This window comes from Ambystoma mexicanum, chromosome 11 (assembly GCF_040938575.1).
Source record: "Ambystoma mexicanum isolate Mex_15411 chromosome 11, UKY_AmexF1_1, whole genome shotgun sequence".
Taxonomy (NCBI): Eukaryota; Metazoa; Chordata; class Amphibia; order Caudata; family Ambystomatidae; genus Ambystoma; species Ambystoma mexicanum.
In genome coordinates, this window is record NC_090934.1 from 1,444,287,519 (window position 1) to 1,444,308,062 (window position 20,544).

The window sequence follows — 20,544 nt, forward strand, 5'->3', positions numbered from 1 at the left end:
ACCTGCTTCTGCCACAAATTTCTTTAAAATGTCCACAACAGACCTATTGCTTCTTTCAACTGTACCTGAAGACGCCGCCCGATATGCGATATGTAGTTTCCTTTTCACACCTAGTATTTGCCATACCTTACTCATTAGAGTACTTGTGAAATGACTTCCTCTGTCTGACTCAATTCTTTGTGGCAACCCAAACCTTGAGAACACATGGTTCACCAGCAATGTGGCTGCTGTTTGCGCACTACAATCTGGTGCGGGAATGCACTCAATCCATTTTGACATCAAACATACCACACTCAAAATATAGCGGTGTCCCCTGCTCGACCTTTTTAAAGGACCTACATAGTCTATTTGCAAATCTGACCATGGGAGAGTTAGGCCTCTTTTCATCAATGGTGCTCTATGCATTGGTGAAGCAGGTTTAAATTGGGCGCATACTAGACATCCTCTAGTATATAATTCCACATCTTGGGACATATGTGGCCAGTAAGCATAATCTTTTAGTATTTCTAATGTCTTTTGTGAACCTCTATGGCCTGCAGTTATGGCATCGTGTGCATGGTGTAGCATTAGTCCTCTGAATGAAAGGGGTACTACCCACTGTATTTGCCCTGTTATGGACTCTCTAATCATGAGCCCATCCTGTAATCTAATTCGTGTTTTGTTCTTTAATAACACCCTCAACTCTTCTTTTCCCATACAATCATTTTCTGTTAAAGGATTTTTTTCAGGATCTATCAAATGATTATAATAGATTCCCAAAATTTGATCATTCTTTTGTGCCTCAATCAAATCTTGGTCTGGCGTGTCATGACTCCACTGCACCACCGGTTGATCTACCTCCTTTGGTGCTTTAGAACGTGTGACTGCATCAATTTGTATTTCACCCATTAAATAATCAATAGGTAGCAATTCTCCCATCACAGCCCCAATCTTAGCCAGATGGTCTGCCTTATCATTTCCCTCCTTATCCTCTCCTGGTGTTTTTAAATGCCCACGAATTTTTCTCCAGTATATTGTTAAATTATTTTCTGACACCAATTTGTCTATGGCTTGTATCATTTTTCCATGTTTAAGTGGCTTTTTGTTGTATGTAATCATGCCTCTTGCTTTCCAACCAGGCAAATACTCCACAAAGCTATTCCGTGCATAGTCAGAATCAGTCACCAGGACAATTTCACTGAACTTTTTATCAACTGCAGTAGCAATTGCTTTATAGATGGCTGCCAATTCCGCCACCTGACTGCTCCTATCTCCAATCCTCATCCCTATACTAGGAACGCCTTCACATTTCAACCAGACATTTCCTATTCCTGCCACTAATTGTTTATTACTGTCATTTTCAATGTGAAAAGCACAACCATCCACATATACAGTTGGCAAATCCTTGCATGTTTTTTCATCAAAAGCTTTGTGTGGTGATTGTTCAAATTCCTGCAAACTAGCTTCCACTTCCATTTCATTTGGTATTTGTTCAGCTGCACAGTCATGTAAGTCAGCTAACCCTTGAGCAATTGGGCTCTTTTTATTTTGTCCATATCTTACTTCTACGGGAAAACCTTGTAATGCCAGCGTCCATGAAGTGATTCTGGATTGCGCTAGATTGCCTGATCTAATTCTTTTACTCTCTAAAAATTGCAAAGGTTGATGATTTGTTTCAATAATCACCTTTTCTCCCTGAACAATGGGGCGAAAATGTTGTAGCGCCCACACAGTGGTTAATAGGGCCTTCTCACATTCATTAAATTTCATTTCAACTTGGGAAAATGCCTTACTTGCATATGCAATGGTTTTGTGATTCAAATCGTGTTTTTGTGATAACACTGCTGACATACAATGTTCAGAAAAGCCTATTTCTATAAAGAAATCCCTGTCCTTTATGGGGTATGCTAAACATGGTGCCTTTACAAGACATTCCTTCAATCTAGCCACTGCATCAGATTGCTCTCTTTCCCATCTCCAGGGAGTATTTATTTTAAGCAGTTTAGTCAATGGTTGAGTGATTTCTGCATAATTCTCAATGAACTTTCTGTTATAGCCTGTCATCCCTAATAAACTTTTTACTCCTTTCACATTTTTAGGATCTTTTAATCTTTGTATGGCCTCTATTTTCTTCCTTTGTGGATTTAGCCCATGTTCAGTCACTTCATGCCCTAGAAAGTTCACTTTTTTCTTGCACCATTGTGCTTTTTGCAAAGATACTTTGGCGCCTGCTTTCTGCAATTGGCCAAGCACATGTCTTATTTCATCAAAATGGCTTTTAAGGTTTTCATTTTTTATCAAGACATCATCCACATAAACTATTGTCCCTCTTTCCGCTGCATCCGGCATGGCCTTTCTCAAAAATATGCCAAATTCACTCCCACTATTGATGTACCCGAACGGAGCTCTAAGCCAGGCATATTGAGTCCTGTCAAATGTAAAGGAAAATAGGTGTTGTATCTCCTCTGCCAATGGCACACACCAATATCCAGATGTGAGATCTAACGTGGTAAATACATTTGAACCATGTATCTGAGCTAGGCCCTGATCAATGAATGGTAGTGGCCATCTAGATACTGGTACTCTTTTATTTAACTCTCTTAAGTCTGCACACAGCCGCCATTGACCATTTGGCTTTAACACACCTAAAATAGGCGTATTGGATGTGCTATGAATGGGCCTAATTATTCCCCGTGATTCCAAATTTTTAATAATCTCTGCCAATGATTCTAAACATGCCAGCGGTAGTCTATACTGGCGTACAAACACTGGATTTCTGCTACAACCTTCTGGTAGTGTGGCCACATGTAAATCAGTTAAACCACAATCATAAGCATCTTTTGCAAATACATCCTTAAACTCCATAAATATTTCCCTCAGATTGCGTCGATCCTCATCGCTGTTACATGCATCCGCTAAGGAGATCTGCTCTTCTACCATTCTGGAAAATTCTGGAAACTCTTCTGGTAAAGGAATCTCAGCGCTTTCCTCTAACTGTGTGGCTGTGTCTTTTTGTAGAGCTGCCACTTTCAAATATTTTGGCATATCAGCTTCCACTTCAATGGGCTGATTTCCTGTTTCATTTTCATTTAAATTAAATATTATGCAATCCTCTTGATGGCAGCACACTGTCTCATTTGAATCATAAGGATACACAGAATGAATTTTAAATATTCCTTTGGGCTGAGAGTCCAGGTGTTCTGGCAACTCGCCCTTGGCATCTACATATTTTTCAGGAATATTCCCAATCACCATGTTATTTAAATCTGCCGTATAATGTGATTTTTGTATGGCCATTCCTAATGGGGAGTTTTCCTCTAAATGAATATCCTGACAACCTTTATTATTCACCATGATTTTTACAGATCCCTCACCAATGTCTACCAATGGAATGTATTCATAATCCAGGCCTTGCTGTTTTATGGATTCATTCAGGCATACAAATGCATCAGAGCCTTTCATCTGCTGTCCATTTTTGCATTTCAGTGTTATTGCAAACTGTTTTGTAAATGCAGGAACAATAGTATTTTTCCTCATCTGTAATTCGACTGCATAAGGAACTAGTTGTGCACAATGATAAGCCCTTCTTTTGTCTTCAAATTCAGGCGCCGGCCCACCTAGGCGTGACCATATTTTTTGATTAAGGAAATCTAACACCATACACATTCTGTGCATGATGTCATTGCCCATGTAAAATTCATTTTGTGCTCCACTCACTATCCATACATTATGGTAAATTGCTTTCTGCCCAATGCTAATTTTAAGCATGCATCTGCCTGTAATTCGGTTTTCAAAGTCTGGACTGTCCAACCCAGAAACATATTGGTTTTTAATCCTAAATTTCGGGATTTCTTCCCTCTCCATAATTTTTTGCAACAATTTCTCATTAATGAAACTCCTTTCATGTTCAAGCGCTAAAGTGGCTTTAATTGTTTTAAGATAATCATTTATACCAGCGTGAACCCATGGTTGCTCATCTTCCATGTGTATCTCTGCCAGAGTGGTAATGTGTTTTTCTGAATCTGTTTTAGGAACAATATTCTGTTTGCATGTATTCTCTTTTAAATAGAAACGTAATGTGTGTTCGTCTATGGCAGTCTGCCAATCTTTCCTTGGGTCCAAGTATATTTGTACAGGTAGTTTTTCATTGTCGCTCTGATCTTTGTCTTGACACCTTAATATAACAGTGACACTAGGTATGCAGCTATTCTGGAGATATACCTCCACAGCATCATTTGTTTTGGCAACGGTGTGACATTCTTTTATATTGCTGTTTTGTGATTTTAGTTTCTTAGGCCTCAATGGTTTTTTGGTTAAGGACCACAGCACTCCATTCACCCCATCTATGAGAGGAGACAATCTTTTCAGGCAATCTGTCCCCATCAGAAATGGAATTTCACAAATAGATGTGATCAATACCTCTTGTTTCATTCTGTGCTTTCCTATTTTTATGTCAACCTCAGTTACACCTATGATGGGCACCTCCTCCCCATTAAAGTTATGCACTGGGCCTTGATTTGCCTTCACTGTGATCTGACTCTGTGGAGGCCTCCCTTCATTGATACTCTTTACCAGCTCCTTGGACATAATTGTGGCCTGTGCGCCAGTGTCAATCATAGCAAAGGTGTGGCATTTTTCTTCTACAGTGATGGGTGCATAATATCTGTCCTCAACTTCCTCTAATACACATAAGAAATGTGAATTCTTACTGATTTCAGGGCTCACCTTTCTCAGGCCTTTTTCACTTTTGGCTAAACACATTGGTAAATGAAAAGACATTTTTCCCTCCTTTTTACCCATTTCTGTGCGAGATATTTTATTCATTTCTCCATGTTCAGAGGTTTTTTGGAGTGTGGCCACCGTTCGCCCATCCATCTGGGTAACATCAGAGACCACATTACAACCTTCCAACTGAACATGTGTCACAACATCATTCAGCAATTTGTCATTTTTTAATTCTGTCCATTTGTGATCATTTAGTGTAATACCAGCCCTTTCAGCCTCTTCAAAAATATGTGGCTCAAAGAATTTTTCAGGTGATTGACTTGTACCCTCCTTGTGAGTATTTCCTTTTTCTGTCTGTGTTTGGTAATTGTTTTGCTTGCCCATGGAAGGAGCTATGGCATCCCCACTTACTCCCTGTTCACTGGTATTCCCCATGCATGAGTCATTTTTCTTAAATCTGTCCCTTTGTTCTTTTGGAATTCCTAATGTTTCTTTTTCATTTGTGCAAATCTTTACTGTTTTATTTAGCTCTAAGTTAAACCGTACCTCTTTTTTAGAAGTATTTGCACTTTCTGTCACAATTTCATTTACTGGTACTTTCATTTTTAATCCATTAGACATCTCAGAGTCGTTATGCAAAATTATATCAGAGCAATCTGTCATTTTGGCACTGCAGTTATCATGAGTACTTAGTCACTTTTCGGAAGCCCCCCGGTCATTGCTATGGCCATCAGCCCCCTCTTTGGAAGGTTGTTTTTGCGCTGTATAGAGCTTTCCTATTTGCTCAGCTAACATTTTCACTTGGGCCTCAAGGCATTGGAACCTTTCCACCTCTCTAGGATCCTCTTTCTGTGGCCTAGGTCGATATTGGTTGTTTTCCCCCTGATTGGATCTATTCTGATACCTCTCGGGTGATTGATACCGGTTGGGATGGTTTCTGAACTCTTGATTCATTTGTGGAGGGGAGCGGGTTGCACCCATCCTTTGATTATAGTCCCTTTCACACCAGCTTCGAGTATGGCCATAGCACCTATGTGGAAACATTAATATCTGCAACCTTACCCACACAAAACACACACCCTGTAACATGGCAATCATTTCTGCAGTGCTGGGAAAGTGCATTCACAGAAATGACATCTGCATGTTCTACGTAGCTTTACCTCATTCACACACCAATCGTATCCGATTCATTCCTACAGAAGACATGTCCCTTACATCAAACATAATCTTAGTTGAAATAAAACAATAAGGAAGGCAGGGTGTTACGAGGTACGCAAGACACTGCCGCCATAGAGATGGTGTCCAAGTACCACTTTCATGAGACCTAGGACTCACGGGAAGGAGCCAAAGTGGCGTTTACGTTTTTCAAAAGACACCCCTCGAGTAGAGGGAGCAGGACTGGCATTTTGTTGCATGCCAAAACTTAGGTGGAAGTAGCCGGAATCACGTTACTTTCCAATGTACACCTGAAGCGGAGGAAGCTTCACTGATGTTTTTTCCTACAGCAGGCCCGAAGTGGAGCAAGTTACACTCGCGTGCCTTGCCAAGACACCCCAAAGGGGAGTGAACCACAGTGGTGTTCCCTTCTTCTCCAATGCATGCCTCTAGTGGAGGGAGCTGGAGTGGCATTCCTGTCCAAGATGCGCCTGAATTGGAAGGAGCATGCATTGTGTTACTTTGCAACTCACACCTTGCGCAGAGGGAGCTAGACTGACGTTTGCTTCTAAGACAGGCCTGAAGTGAAAGATACCGGGGTGATGTCCTTTTCCCAGGCAGAACTCAAGTGGAGGGAGCATGACTAGCATTGCTTGCCAAAGCACACCAAGGGGCAATGACCCACAATGGAGTTCCTTTCTTGTGCATGGTACGGCTCGAGTGGAGGGATCCGTAATGATTATTATTTTGCAGGCACACCTCCAATGGAAGGAGCCTGATTTGCGTTCCTTTGCAAGTCACACCTTGAGCTGAGGGATCTAGATTGAAGTTTATTTCATAGGCAGGTCTCAAGGGAAAGCTATGGCTGTGGTGTGCTTTTCCAAGGCAGGCCTCAAGTGGAGGAAGCAGGACTAGCAATGCTTGTGAAGGCACGCTAAATCAAGTGAAGTGAGTTGACATCCTGTTGCATTTTCATTGAAGGTACACCTCCAGTACAGGGAGCGGGAGTGCCATTCCTTTATAAGACATGCACAAATTCAGCGGCTAAGGGTCCCTTTCAAGGAATGAGGGGCATTTTCGGAAATCAGTCGATCTCCCAATATTTTTCCTTTTAATGATACAAAAGGAAACAAGGCTGAAAGCAGAGGGCTGGCTGGGAAGGTCATTGGGGACAGTACACCCGAGTATCCTTCCTCTTTCCTTGTTTTGTACACACCTTACATTTTCTGTAAGGTTTTGTCTTCGTGGCTGTGGGAGGAACATAATCACCAAAGTGTCGCTCTTGCAATCTGGCCACATCTTCTACCTCTGGAAAGGAGGGAATTTGTACATGGAGCATAGTCAGAAATTGAACAATTGCTGTTTCAAAGTTCATAAAGGAGAGGTTGTTTTTTGGAGTAGCTGCATGGTACACCACATAAGCATTGTACGTTGCCATATGCTCAACGCGTGTGGCTAACTTCTTGTTCCAGAAGTGCGAATTGTGTTCAGCACGGTATGACTCAAGCACTTTGTTGTTTGTATCTAATCCACCCATGTACTTGTTGTAGTCCAGAATGCAGTTGAGCTTCCACACTTGCTCAGTCTGCCCGCTATTCATCATGAATAGTACTTAGCATCTACACATCCCTTTTGACACAGAATTTCACTGCCAACAGTTCATCCCGCCACAATGCCATACAGTCTCCCATGGCTAACTTCTTACACACAAGTTGTCTGGGGAAGCCTTCGCGGTTACTGCGGATTGTACCGCATGCCAGTGTGCCCACATTGAACAATTCCCTGAAAAGTGGAATTCCTGTGTAGAAATTCTCCACATACAAATGGTGACCCTTGTGGAGCCATGGTGTGAGCAGATCCCAAATTATTTTCTCACTTGTCCCTAAATGGGCTGGGAAGCCCAGAGGGTTTACGGTAGAGTCTTTACCAGTGTAGACTATCATGCTGTGGACATACCCAGTGGTACTTTCAGACAACATGTACATTTTGTTCCCATATCATGCTCTCTTGCTAGGAATGCATTGCCTGAACAGTAGCCGACCTTTGTACAACACCAATGATTCATCGATGGATATGTTCTGGCTAGGAACGTACACCTCCGCAAATCGGTGAGTGAGGTGCTTGAGAAATGGCTGGAGTGTGAAGCGCCTATCAAAGTTTGGGTCAGTTCTGGGTAATGCTGCCGCGTTGTCATTGAAGTGCAACATACGGCGCAGTGTTTGAAATCGATTTCTACTCAATGTAGCTGAAAAAAACGGGCTATAAAGTGGAGCTAAAGTAGACCAGTACATTGAGACAGACGGCTTCTGAGATATTGCCTTGAGCATAATGAGACCCCAAAATGTTCTCATTTCAACATCGGTTGTGGGAACCCATGTTAGTGCTCTGGACTCGGGTTTCAGAGTGGGACCCCTTGACCTCAAGAACTGTGCAGCGTATACATTGGTTTGCTGAACCATATCTGCAATGAACCCATCATCAACAAAAAGGGTGAAAAAATCAATAGGCTGAGCCCCATCTGTATTCACTGTGCACCCTGATATACCACTGGAAGGGGGCACAACAGGCTGAGCCATTGCTGGAGGCACCCACTGCGACTCTTCAGCCATGTCAGGAACTGGCACATTGCGTGGACGTCCTGCACATCCCCTCCCCCTTACAAGTCCCCTGCGTGTGGGAAGTGTGCGAAAAGGTGGATGCACTCTTTCTTCCTTTTCGTCATCAGATGATGACGATGATGAGCAGGAGGAGGAACTTTCATCAATGGACAACTCACTTCCCCAATCATTTCCCCCGACCCTCAGAAGCACTATCTGTTTCAGATCGCATATCCACCTCTGTGCCTTGTTCTGAGCCAGACTCCATCACTGCAGCTAAAGCCTCCGCACCAGACATTGATCGACGAGAAGCCATGGGTACTGTTGCTATGGAGCCCTTCACTGCCCAAAGACCAGATGAAGACTGAAACATAAGTATGTGTGCTTCTCAAAGTATGGAACGTAGCAGAGTAAGTGGTTTTCAGTGCCACAAATCTACACCAAACAAGTACTCCAAAAGTTCCAGACTTTGCTCACAAACTGTAGCAGCCCTCTGCAATATGGCGTACTCTCTGCACGCTACAAGAAACGGAGTACTATTTTGCGAACACTCATGTGAAATGCTACGGACCAGCTGACTGCTTTCCTACAAGTGGGTAGACAGCTACAGCACACCTGCACCTAAAACAAAGACAACAAAAAAGCTAAGGACGATGTCCTCTTCCGCTATACATTACAGAAATACAAGTGTGGGGACAAGGATTGCAGCCACACTACCAATTCAGAAACAGCCAACGTGTTTTGCACAATTCCCTCCTTCATGGGATGCTGGTCGTTGGGAAATGGAGGTGAGAAGCAACCATGCAATGCATTAGTGATTGGGTGAGTTGAAAAGCCAGAGGCAATCAAGACGCAGACAGGGAAGATAATAAAAGTACACAGCAGGCCCTTCCAGACAATTGCTGGCACATTGTTGACAAAAAAACCTGCTCATTCACATAGGGGTCTGTGTTGGAAGGGGAAAGGTCACAAGGAGAAAATTAACGCAAGGGCAAGCTAGTTGAATTAGGCTGATGCAAGTGGTGATGGGTAGCTAAGAAATATGCAGCCCCAACATACTGAATACATTGGCATGCCATGAACACAAATAATTGCTAGGAAGTGGGAGCCTCACTGTAAACATACTTACTCCCATTTTTATTAGCATTTCACCCAATCCAGCAAGTCCATCAGTTACTGGGTTCTCCCCGCAAAATAGCATCTGGGCAAATTGCAAAATGCCATCAATGAACAGGTCAATGCCTGTTTTTGAAAGGTGCACCCCATCTCTGTGAAACATCACTTCACCTTTGATGAAGCCATGGTGAATAGTCTGTATTCTATTGTTGCCCTTTGTCAGTCTTGAGAGCTCCCCATTGAGTTTCCTCACCGAGGGGTTGATGGCCCTTGCATTCCCTGGAGTTCTCCAATCTCTACTGGGAATCATCTGGGACCAGGCCACCACATTGTTTGGAAACCTCTGTGCAATCCACTGGTGAACTTGGGGGCACTGGACTACCAAGGCAGAGAGGCAGCCAAGGTCACACACATCAACCACCACCACCCTACATCTCTGCCTGGCTAGCACTACAGCTTTCCCCTCCAGGAAGGGATGGGGACCCTGCCGGGGCACCCTGCACCCACTGCTGAATTTGAGGGACAAAATATCCACCTGGGAGACAGGTGCCCAAGTCCAATGACATCACCCCCCGACTGTCCTGCCCCTCTAGCTACCCTGCATTACAGCTTTTCCCCCTGAAAAAGGATGGGGTCCCTGGCGGGGCTCACTGGGACCACTGCTGGGATTGGACCATAGAAATAGTGACCGTTGCTATAAAAGGAATGAGCTCTGTACCAAGTGTGCATAGTATGCTCAGAAAAAATGACCATCTGTATTACTACTGGAAACATTTTTGAGAATTTGCTGCTACTTATTTTGACCAAACTTTTTCTTCTGCAAAGCAGCCACCTTTCTTAATGCAAGGCACACCGATCACTGTCCCCAGAACCTCCCCACTAGCCACTCCCACCCATACCACTAACACTGCAGCCACAGTTCCTCCCACCACAGTAACCCTCCACCCCTACATTACCATGGCACCCAACAGAAGTAATATATGTAGTACTTACATAAGTCAGTGAAAGCTTTTCAGTAGCCGCAACTGCAAAGGAAACATAAAATAATTACATTCAGCATTTTGCCTACAAATAACACATACAAACTGGCTGGCAGCTATTTGCAAACTTTTCAATTCCTTCCACCAGATATATGACACATCCCAGTCATCTACCACCACGGAAGGCTGGACTGCACACTGATTGGAAATGAGAATAAGACCAATGGATGTATGGCAACCCCAGCACAAAAAAAAAACTCCTGGAAATCATCTGGGTCCAGGCCACCAGTATTTGGAAACCTCTGTGCAATCCATTCCAGTTCCGCCATGAGTAGCTCCTTTATCCCTTCGCCTCCCACAGACACCAAATCATTTTTCCTCCCAGGTACACCACTTAAGGTCGGGGGGGGGAATCATCTCCTTTTGCCTGGGCATCGCTGATGGCTCCTCTGAGCTGGTGAAGGCGCATCCCTACGACCCCAAATTAATGCACTGGGAGGGCATCCCTTTGAGACCCAGATGTGGTTGGCCCTCGGAAAAGTCATGCAGCCCTTTTGATGAAAGAGTATCCGATAATCTACACAACCCTCATCCTTACTAGGAAATGGAAACAAGTAAACACCCAGGAATATGGACAGACATCCAGTTTACCAACTAGCACAACGATTGCGTCAACACATGGCTCTTGTAACAATCCCAGACACACACTTCACCCAATCGGACATGCACCTCTCATGTGAGATAACAGTAGGTCGATACATAATTGGCACATGCTTTTCGGGGGAAAGAGGTAAAGAACACATTATGTCACCTTGTGCCAATAACACAGTTGTGCTGGCACAATTTTAATCAGTGAAGGTTTCTGCTCCTGTGGGCCACCGATTGCACTGCACAGTGGTAAGGTGACTTTCACATGCTACACCGTTATACTTTGGCAGGGTGACTAGTCTGACAGAGAATATGAACTACACAGCAAGTGTGCTTTGTAGGCTCTCTGAATATAGGTACCCTGACAGAATGTGCACCATTCATCACAAATGGATGTAATTTTAGAGAGTTTGATTGTGAGAGCCTTGGCCACAGCTGAAGGACCACTGGTGAATTGCGGGGCACTCGACTACCAATGGAGAGAGGCAGCCAAGGTCACACACAGGGATGGGGACCCAGCCGGGGCACTGTGCACCCACTGCTGAACTTGGGGTGAAAATACCCACCTGCGAGATGGGCGCTCAAGGCCAATGACATCACCTACCCTGACTGTCCTTCCCCTCTAGCTACCCTGCCTTACAGCTTTTCCCCGTGCAAAAGGATGGCGACCCTGGCGGGGCTCACTGGGACCACTGCTGGAATTGGACCACACAAATGGTGACCGTTGCTGTAAAATTAATGAGCTCTGTAGCAAGTGTGCATAGCATGCTCCGAAAAAATGACCATCTGCATTACTACCAGAAACTATTTTGAGATTTTGCTGCTACTTATGTTGCCCAAACATTTTCTTCTGAAAAGCAGTCACCTTCCTCAATGCAAGGCACACCCATCACTGCCCCCAGAACCTGCCCACTACCCATTCCCACCCATACCACTGACACTGAAGCCACAGTTCCTCCCACCACAGTACCCATCCACCCCCACATTACCATGATTATCAACAAAAGTAATATATGTAATACTTACATAAATCAGCTAAAGCTTTCCAGTAGACGCAAATGCAAAGGTAACGAAAAAGATTTACATTCAGTGCTTTGCCTACCAATAACACATCCAAACTGTCTGTCAGCTATCTGCAAACTTTTCACTTCCTTCCACCAGATACATGACACATCTCAGTCATCTACCACCACGGAAGGCTAAGTGGCAAACTGCCCTCCCAGGGGAACAGCACTGTTTAGCTGGACTGGGGGGAATTTTGTGCACTACCCCGGCAAGTGTGTCCCTGGCCACTCCAATACTGCCCCAGAGCACCCACTCCCATTCGCACCACCAACACTACAGGCTTAGTTCCCACCCACCCTAATAGCAATCTGCCCTCCACGTACTATACAATGTTGAAATAACCAAAATTCCATACGTACATAACAAGGGAGAAGCTTGAACTGCTCAAGTCCTATAAAGCGATAAAAACAAAAAAAAAACATAAATTATCTGTGTCAGGCCAGACCAAACCATCCATACTGCCCCCTCCCTTCAATTGCATGGGGCAGTAGGTTTTGGGCACCCTGCACCCAGATTGGCACACTAATGTGCTCATCTGTGCCAAGGGAAGTTTGGTAAACAAAGTAAACAATTTAAAATGGCAGGCTGCACTTTAGGGGGGGCTGAGGGGCACCATAAACCATCAGGGAATTTTGTAATGTAAAGGGGGGTGCACCTCTCTACCCGCCCCCAAACGGAGGGGTGGGGAATCTCATGTAGCGCTCCCTGGGGGCAGATAAAGGGGGGCTGTCATGCACTCCTCCCTGGGGTCAAGTGTCCCTTCCTAAGAGCAGATATCTGCCCCCAGGGAGGGCCGCCTGAAATGGCCCCCACTCCATTGTAGATGGGGGGAGAGGGCCACCACCCCATCCCATTAGAAAATTCCACGGCGGTTTTGGGTGTCCCACAGCCCCCCCTAAAATGCTGTCTACCATTTTCACTTTTCTCCTTTGTTTACCCATCTCCCCATGGCGCAGATGGCAAAATAGTGTGCCTTTCTGCACCTAGGGTGCCCAAAACATACTGCCCCACCCATTGGGGGGCCAGTCCAACATTTTGTGGTGCCCCTTTTCCCCCACCCCAGATGGGTCAGGGGGGCACCTCATGCAGGTCTCCCTAGACCTCCTACAAACTGCTGCATGAGTTACACCCCCCTCCATTTACGGTGGGGGGAGAGGGCTTACAAAAAATGTGAGACAGGCCCCCCCAATGGGTGGGGCAGTAAGGTGTGGCCACCCTGGGGGCAGATTGGATACAGGAACTTTGTTCCCTCTGGTACACAAATGCTAGCTTTCAAAAATCTCTTATTTCTTCATCAGTCAGGTCTTTGGGCTTCCATCCTGACTCGACATCAATCATGATCTTCATCCTTCATCCCTATAGCTTTCTTTTCAGTCTTCTGGCATTGAGAGATTATTAATTTGATCACAAGTAATCACAAGGAATATCATCACTACCAGGGCTCCTAGGAACGGGAATGCATCTGCCATAAATTGCAGAACCAATGAAAACAGTGTTACAAACCAACTCTCATCATCAACTTCGTCAACCCAATCTATCATCTGAATCTGTATTTTTTACAGCATATCTATGGCCTCTGTTAAGGTCCCATTGTCATCGTTGTGTGAAGTTTTAAATGTGCAACATGATTCTCCGACTTTTGCACTAACACTTCTATCCAATGCTGTGATCATGTCTAAGACAAATCTGTTCTGGAGTGTCATCAGTCTGATTGCTCTCAACTCTTCTCTGATTGCATTAATTGCATTAAATCCTTTTATAGTCGTGTTGATGGTCTGCAGTAACTCCCATCTGGTTATCTGCAACCATTTATTATTTGCTCCAACCTGAATTCTTGGCATCAGGGTCAGGGTGAATAGTGAAGAAGTCTGACTGAACAGTCTGTGTTCATATGGGATAGCATCAAAAACTTCTATGGACTTTCCCTATTTGTTCTCTTCATAAGCTCCAAAGATCTCTTCTTCCTCAGGTGAGCATCTGCTTTCGGGAAACTGTCAATGTCCACATCACTTTTTGGAATCACCAATACTGGAACATGGACATTCACCAATGTACATATACCTCCCCAATTGTTCGGTAATGTTATGTATGCCTGGGATCCACATGCCCAATAGTGATCCATGATCATTGCAGTACCATGCATCATTCCTGGAGCATCAAACACTCGGCCACAATTGCAATTCTCTCCCATTTTTCTTGTGCCATTATTTCTGAAACATAATTTAAGGCTCTCCAATGGTACCATCTGTAAGGGTCCTCCTCTGTCCTCGACCCATGTCAGTAGTTTAGCCAGCTTCGGCCATAGTGGCTTGCATCTATTCTGCACTATGTCAATGGTAGCCTTGTAACAACCGATGAGTACCCATGCTTTGCAAATCACTGCTCCTTGCTCCCATCCATCTGATGAAAGCACTGTTCCCCATATTTGCATTTGACCTCTGTTCTTCCATCTGCTAGATTCTTTTGAAGTTTTTCCTTCAGTCTGCAATTTCTTGTTCACTTCTCTTCTGATATCTGCCCCTTTTACACCAGGTTTCTTGTATCTGATCACAATAATCTTCGTTTTGGCATTGTTTCTTGTTTTTATGTCTTGAACATAGTCATCTTTACCTAGATCTGTTTTTTCAATTACCCATTTGAGAGAAGCATCACTTCCCATGAAATGACCTCTGGGGTCTTGCACATTGTCTGAACATCTATCTCGATAGCTACAAAGTTTTTTGGTATCAGGTAATAATATCCCCATATATATGGTCGCCGTCAATAATATCGCCAGGAAAAAAATGTTGTGCAATATTATTTGGGTGACCATAGATATGGGGCCGGGGGCAAAAAAAAAGTTTGGAGGTTGCGGGGGTGTCCCCCGCATGTTCCATGCAATAATGTCGCCACAAAAAACGGCCATTTTTCAGCGATATTTTTGCATGGCGAGATTTTTGTGGCGACATTATTACATGGAACCAGTTTTTTGACTTTCCCATGCTGTAGGGCAGAAGTGCACATACAAAGCATTCCTCATCCGAAGTTCGCCTTCCAACTTCCTTCATATGTTGGTACAATAGGTTGTTTTCCAAATGTGATGTGCTATCCAGGTAATCATTCATTTCGTTATTGTCTTCTTGTGTGCTTCTTCTGGCTTTTATTCTTTTGATATGAGCTTCCACAAGCAAGTCACGCAATACGTCTGTATAGCTCCTTCTTGCTGGAGGATTCTGAGGCATCTCCATCAATGATCCGGGCATTTCCACTTGTACTATTCGAGTAGGAGAAAGTGAAATACGCTTCATCCTTTCAACATACCAACTGGGTATGAAAATGTCTCTCAAAATTTCTGTCTGTGCCTTTGTTCCTGGCAGTGTCCCGATAGGATGTCTCACTGGATCAGGTGTGCTTGCAGGTGTTGTCTCTATTTGCTTATTCTCTAAAGCCTTTTGTCTCTTTAAAAGTTGAGCTTTCTCCATGTGTCTCTCAACTTCTTTTGGCGTAGAACTTCTTATTGTTGTTCGTCCAAACTCCCCCCATTCTCTGGAATGTGATTCTGAAATCATTAACACTAGACCAGGTGTGTTTGTACTCATTATCTGTGTAGGTGTAACTTCCATCAGCTCCTTATCTGATTTACTTTGCGGACCATCATGTCTCTGGCATTTCAACTCATTTGCTAACACAGGTGTCGTGTGTGTGTCATTGCTCACCACATCCATTTCAAGCTCAGTTACTCTATCATTCTCTCTTGGAACAGGAATGATTATATAAGGTCTGGGAGCTCTTGTTGGTATCAGGCATACATCCTGAGGTGGGTGCATGGGAGTAACACTTTGTGCACCTATAGAAAATATGGTTCTAATCGTCAATGACAGCAATATGATTATGAATATAATGCATGCATAGATAATACATCTATATGTCATTTTACAGCATTTGTTTCTTGGCCAATATGAATGTCTCTCCTCCTGAGGGAGAACGATGCTACTGCTTTGACTCCCCATCTCGATAATCTAAGGAAGCAAAAACTGGTTCTTTAAAACATTTTCAACACCATCACTTCTTTCTGGACTCTGCTGTCTCAAACAGTTCTGTTTTGCAATGTAATGTTCCAATAATGAACAATGACCTTGGCAATTCTATAATACGTGTTGCATATAGACTGGTTCTCAGTCAATACCTCGAATCTGCTTCACTCCAGATGACATGTTGCTTCCCTGCCAGCATAGAAAACAGTGTATTTCTTGTCAATACTTCCATGATCTGTCCCTTGAATGAAAGTCTCTACACGCTTCTGTGATTTTGATGAGTTTGAAGAGTAACCTGAATAATGATTGTATTCATGATGATGCTCAAACGTTCTGTGTTTGCTGGATCTCGAAGAAAAGTCAAGACATCGGTATGTCACCCAAGAAGATCTGGACAGTCTTCAATTAAGTGAAAGATTAGCACACTGACAAGTCTATTCGCTGCTTCTTCTGATTGGGACATTTGTCTTGTCCTTGCTGTACTCCGGCTATAATAAGAACTGTTCTGTGATAACAGTGAGCAAGTTTGATATTATCTTTTCGTTGTCAGGATCTTGTGAAAACTCTGTTATACTTGTAAGTCTCCCCACCAACAACGGATAGGACATCAATACCAATTCGAAATAGGTCAGTATGTTCCTGGTAAGGTCACTATTGTGTGACACCATAAGTAAGTCCAAACAAGGACTCTGTATTGAATTACTCGGGATACTGTATTCTCTTCCAATTTATATATACTCGATTAAAATTCGGCATAGCTTTTCTTATCAAGGCTTCAGTGTGCCTCAGTCCAAAGTCAACAAGCTACTTGTGGCTCAATGACTGCAATTCTCTTCTTTTACCCTGCAACTAGGATGCACAGAGTGTTTGTATTGTGTGATTTTTCCCTTATTTTGCTCAAAGGAAATGTCTTATAACTGAGCCACAACCTTATCACAAAGGTTCCTTGCTTTTCACTTGACTGGTCATGCATGCTTCTTCCTCATCAAAGATCTCGTCTGCACGTGCTGTAGTTCTTCGATGTTGTCTGTAGCCTTTTCGTGTTGGGGTGCGGGCAGAGGGGTCTCTCTCATATATGGCTTGATGTCACCAAGGAAGATCCAAGCGCTTCTTCCCTGTAACTTAACTGCAGATGGTGTTATGTCCTCCACAATAAAAGGGCAGTGGAACCTTGGCTCGTCCCACCTTTTGCTTGTGTGATTCCGAACTAAGACGGTATCCCCAGTGTATAGTTGAGGTACACATAACTCCAGAACCTTGTCTGTTATAGTATCTCCTTCTGTGTTCTGTACTGCCCTACACCCTCCTCGTCTCTGCAGCTGTCCTGAAATTACAGAAAAACTAGAAGTCATGCAGTTCAAGTAGTTTTGCATTTCCAATCCTAGCACTTCTCCTGTTGGCTGAGCATCACATCTAGCTCTAGTTCGAGACATTAAAGGAGTCTGGATTCTTCTGCATGTCACAATTTCATGTGGCGTAAGATGGTGGTCAGAACCAGGCTGGTTTCGGAGTGCATACAATCCCAGTGGAAGGCATCCTTTCTTCAGAGTAAGCGTCAACTTGGCTATTCTTTCCTTTAACAAGCCATTGAGCTTCTCGCATATTCCATTCCCTTGAGGATGAAATGCTGATGAAAACTTGTGCTTTATACCAAGCAACAAGCTGATCTGTTCAAATACTGCGTTAACAAAATGAGGGCTGTTATCTAACCTCTTCACTTCACAAACTCCCCATCTGGGAAACACTTCCCTCACCAAGCATATGGCCGCACAGGTAGATTCTGGATGTTTACATGGACCTGTTTCTATCCATCTAGAGAATGGACACACCACAACACTTAGATACATGTACCCGTTGCATACTTGAATCATATCGACATAGTCGATGTGCAAGTGCTGAAAAGGACATTCGGTTTTGGGACGACTCCTCTGATCACATGTAGTGTATTCCCAGCCGTAAATTTCTGACAGAGTATGCAATTTATCACAAAAAATGCAACATGCTCTGCTAGGTTTGGTACAAACCAGTCTTTGGAAATGGCTGCTGGTAGATTCTCTCTTGTTACATGCGCTGAATAGTGTAACTGCTCCAGTGCTATTTTCATTAGGGCTATGGGCATTACTGGTTTACCAGTGCTGTCTTGTTGACACAGAGCCTCAAAGGGGTTTAAAGAACATGCTCTTTGCTTCCAAAGGTTATTTTCTTCCTGTGGTGCCTCCCCTTGGAGCGCCATTAACTGAGTATTTGACATATTACTGCAGCCTTCCAGCTCACTCCTCACAACAATAATTTTCTCATACACATTAGGCATTCCCACATCCATCATTATTTCATCTTCAGTTGCCACATGCTTGGCCTTAGCATCTGCGGCTTGATTTCCACGTGAGATAAAATATGTCCCTTTTGTGTGGGCTGTGCATTTCACGACTGCTATGCCGACTGGGAGTTGTAGTGCCTTAATGAGCCTGTCCAATAAGGTGGCATGCTGTCCTGGCGTGCCGTCCACTCAGAGGGAGCCCTTCCTTTTCCAATCCGCTAATCTACATACACTGTCGATGCCACATAGGCAGAGTCACTGTATAGCATTACTTCCTGGTCTGCGTGATTCTTGATCCTGAGCATCAACGCCAATAATTCTGCAGCCTGTGCTGAGTAATGAGAGGGTAAACGTGCACTAATAAGTACTCAAAATTCCCCATTTGCTGTGTTCTTTACCACAGCCGCACTTGTATATCTCTGTCCATCATTTTGATTGATCCAAGAAGAACCATCAATGATGATGAATTCTCCTTCTGCTACTGCATTTTCCTTTACTCTGGGTGTCTCATCATAGAATTTTTCATAGTTCGTGCAATCATGTATTGGCTCTCCTCTATATCAACTATTTGAATCGCTGGATTTGATATGACCACTTCATATGCAGAAGCTCTTTTGATGTCAACGTACCTTTCGGTTTCTCTAGAATGGCAAATAATGTGTGCTCAACGAATAATGTCATTGGGCACCCATTACAATGGTTGTAGCTTTCTCCATGGCGATCACGGTGGCAGCCAAACTTTGTTCGCACAGGAAATGGCCTTTCATCACTAGGTCTAAAATCCCACTGTAGTATGCCAGGGGCTTGTACCCCAATGTGGTTTTCTGTGTAAGGACTGCTGTCATAACAGTCCCATTCGTGTGTGAAAACAGGTAGAATTCCTCTGCATAATTGGGAATCCCTAAAACTGGTGCCGTGCAAATGGCCTTTTTAAGTTCATCAAACCGTTCCTGCATGGCCTTAGTCCACATGATTTTTTCTTTCATTGCCTGTGCTTTCATTAAGGCTTGTAATAAAGGCCTAGTATAAGAGCTGTAGTCAAAGACCCATGCCATGACATAATTATATAAAACTAGAAAACTCTGCATCTGTTTTATCATTTGAGGCTTAGCTGTTTTCAAAATAGATTCAGCTCTCTCAGGGGTAACCTTCTTTCCTTCATGTGAAATCATTTGGCCTATGTAGAACATCCCTTGTTGACAATACTGTAACTTCTCTTTGTCAACTTTATATCCTTTCTCAGCAAGTATAGTCAATAACTCAATGGAATTGTGTCGGCACTCTTCCTCTGTTGTGCTGCAAACTAAAATGTCATCCACATATTTCAAAACAACACTCTCTACTGCACTGTTGCTCAAGTCCATCTGCAGGACTCTATTGAAAATCAAAGGGGACTCACAATACCCTTCATGCAGCCTTTTCAGATGAACTTGTCTGAACGTAAAAGATGTAAAATCCTGCAAATCTTTGTGCAATGGGATTGAGAAAAATGCATTTTTCAAATCAATCATCGTGAAACAACGTGCCTCAACTGGTATGTCACAAAGAATTGTAGATGAGTTAGGGACTGTAACTCGGCCTCTACTATCTGGTTTATCGAGCGAAGATCTAGTATAAAACGCCACAACCCCCCTTACTTTTTTCATGGGGTACACTGACGTATTACATGGTGACTCTGACGTCAATAAGAGGCCCTGATCCATCATGGCAGAACTTGTCTTAAAAATCACTTCATCTGCCTCCCTAGACATGGGATACTGTCATGCTTTTGGTAGAATCGCTCCTGGTATCAATGTAATCTTCACTTCTCTGACTCTTTTCAGTAAGCCTACGTCATAGGGGCCTGTAGTCCACACTGAGAAAGGCATCTTTGCCATGTCGTCATCAAAATATTCAGGACGTTCTTGTGCCAGCATCCTTCTCTGGGGCACCTCTCTTTTAATCATTTT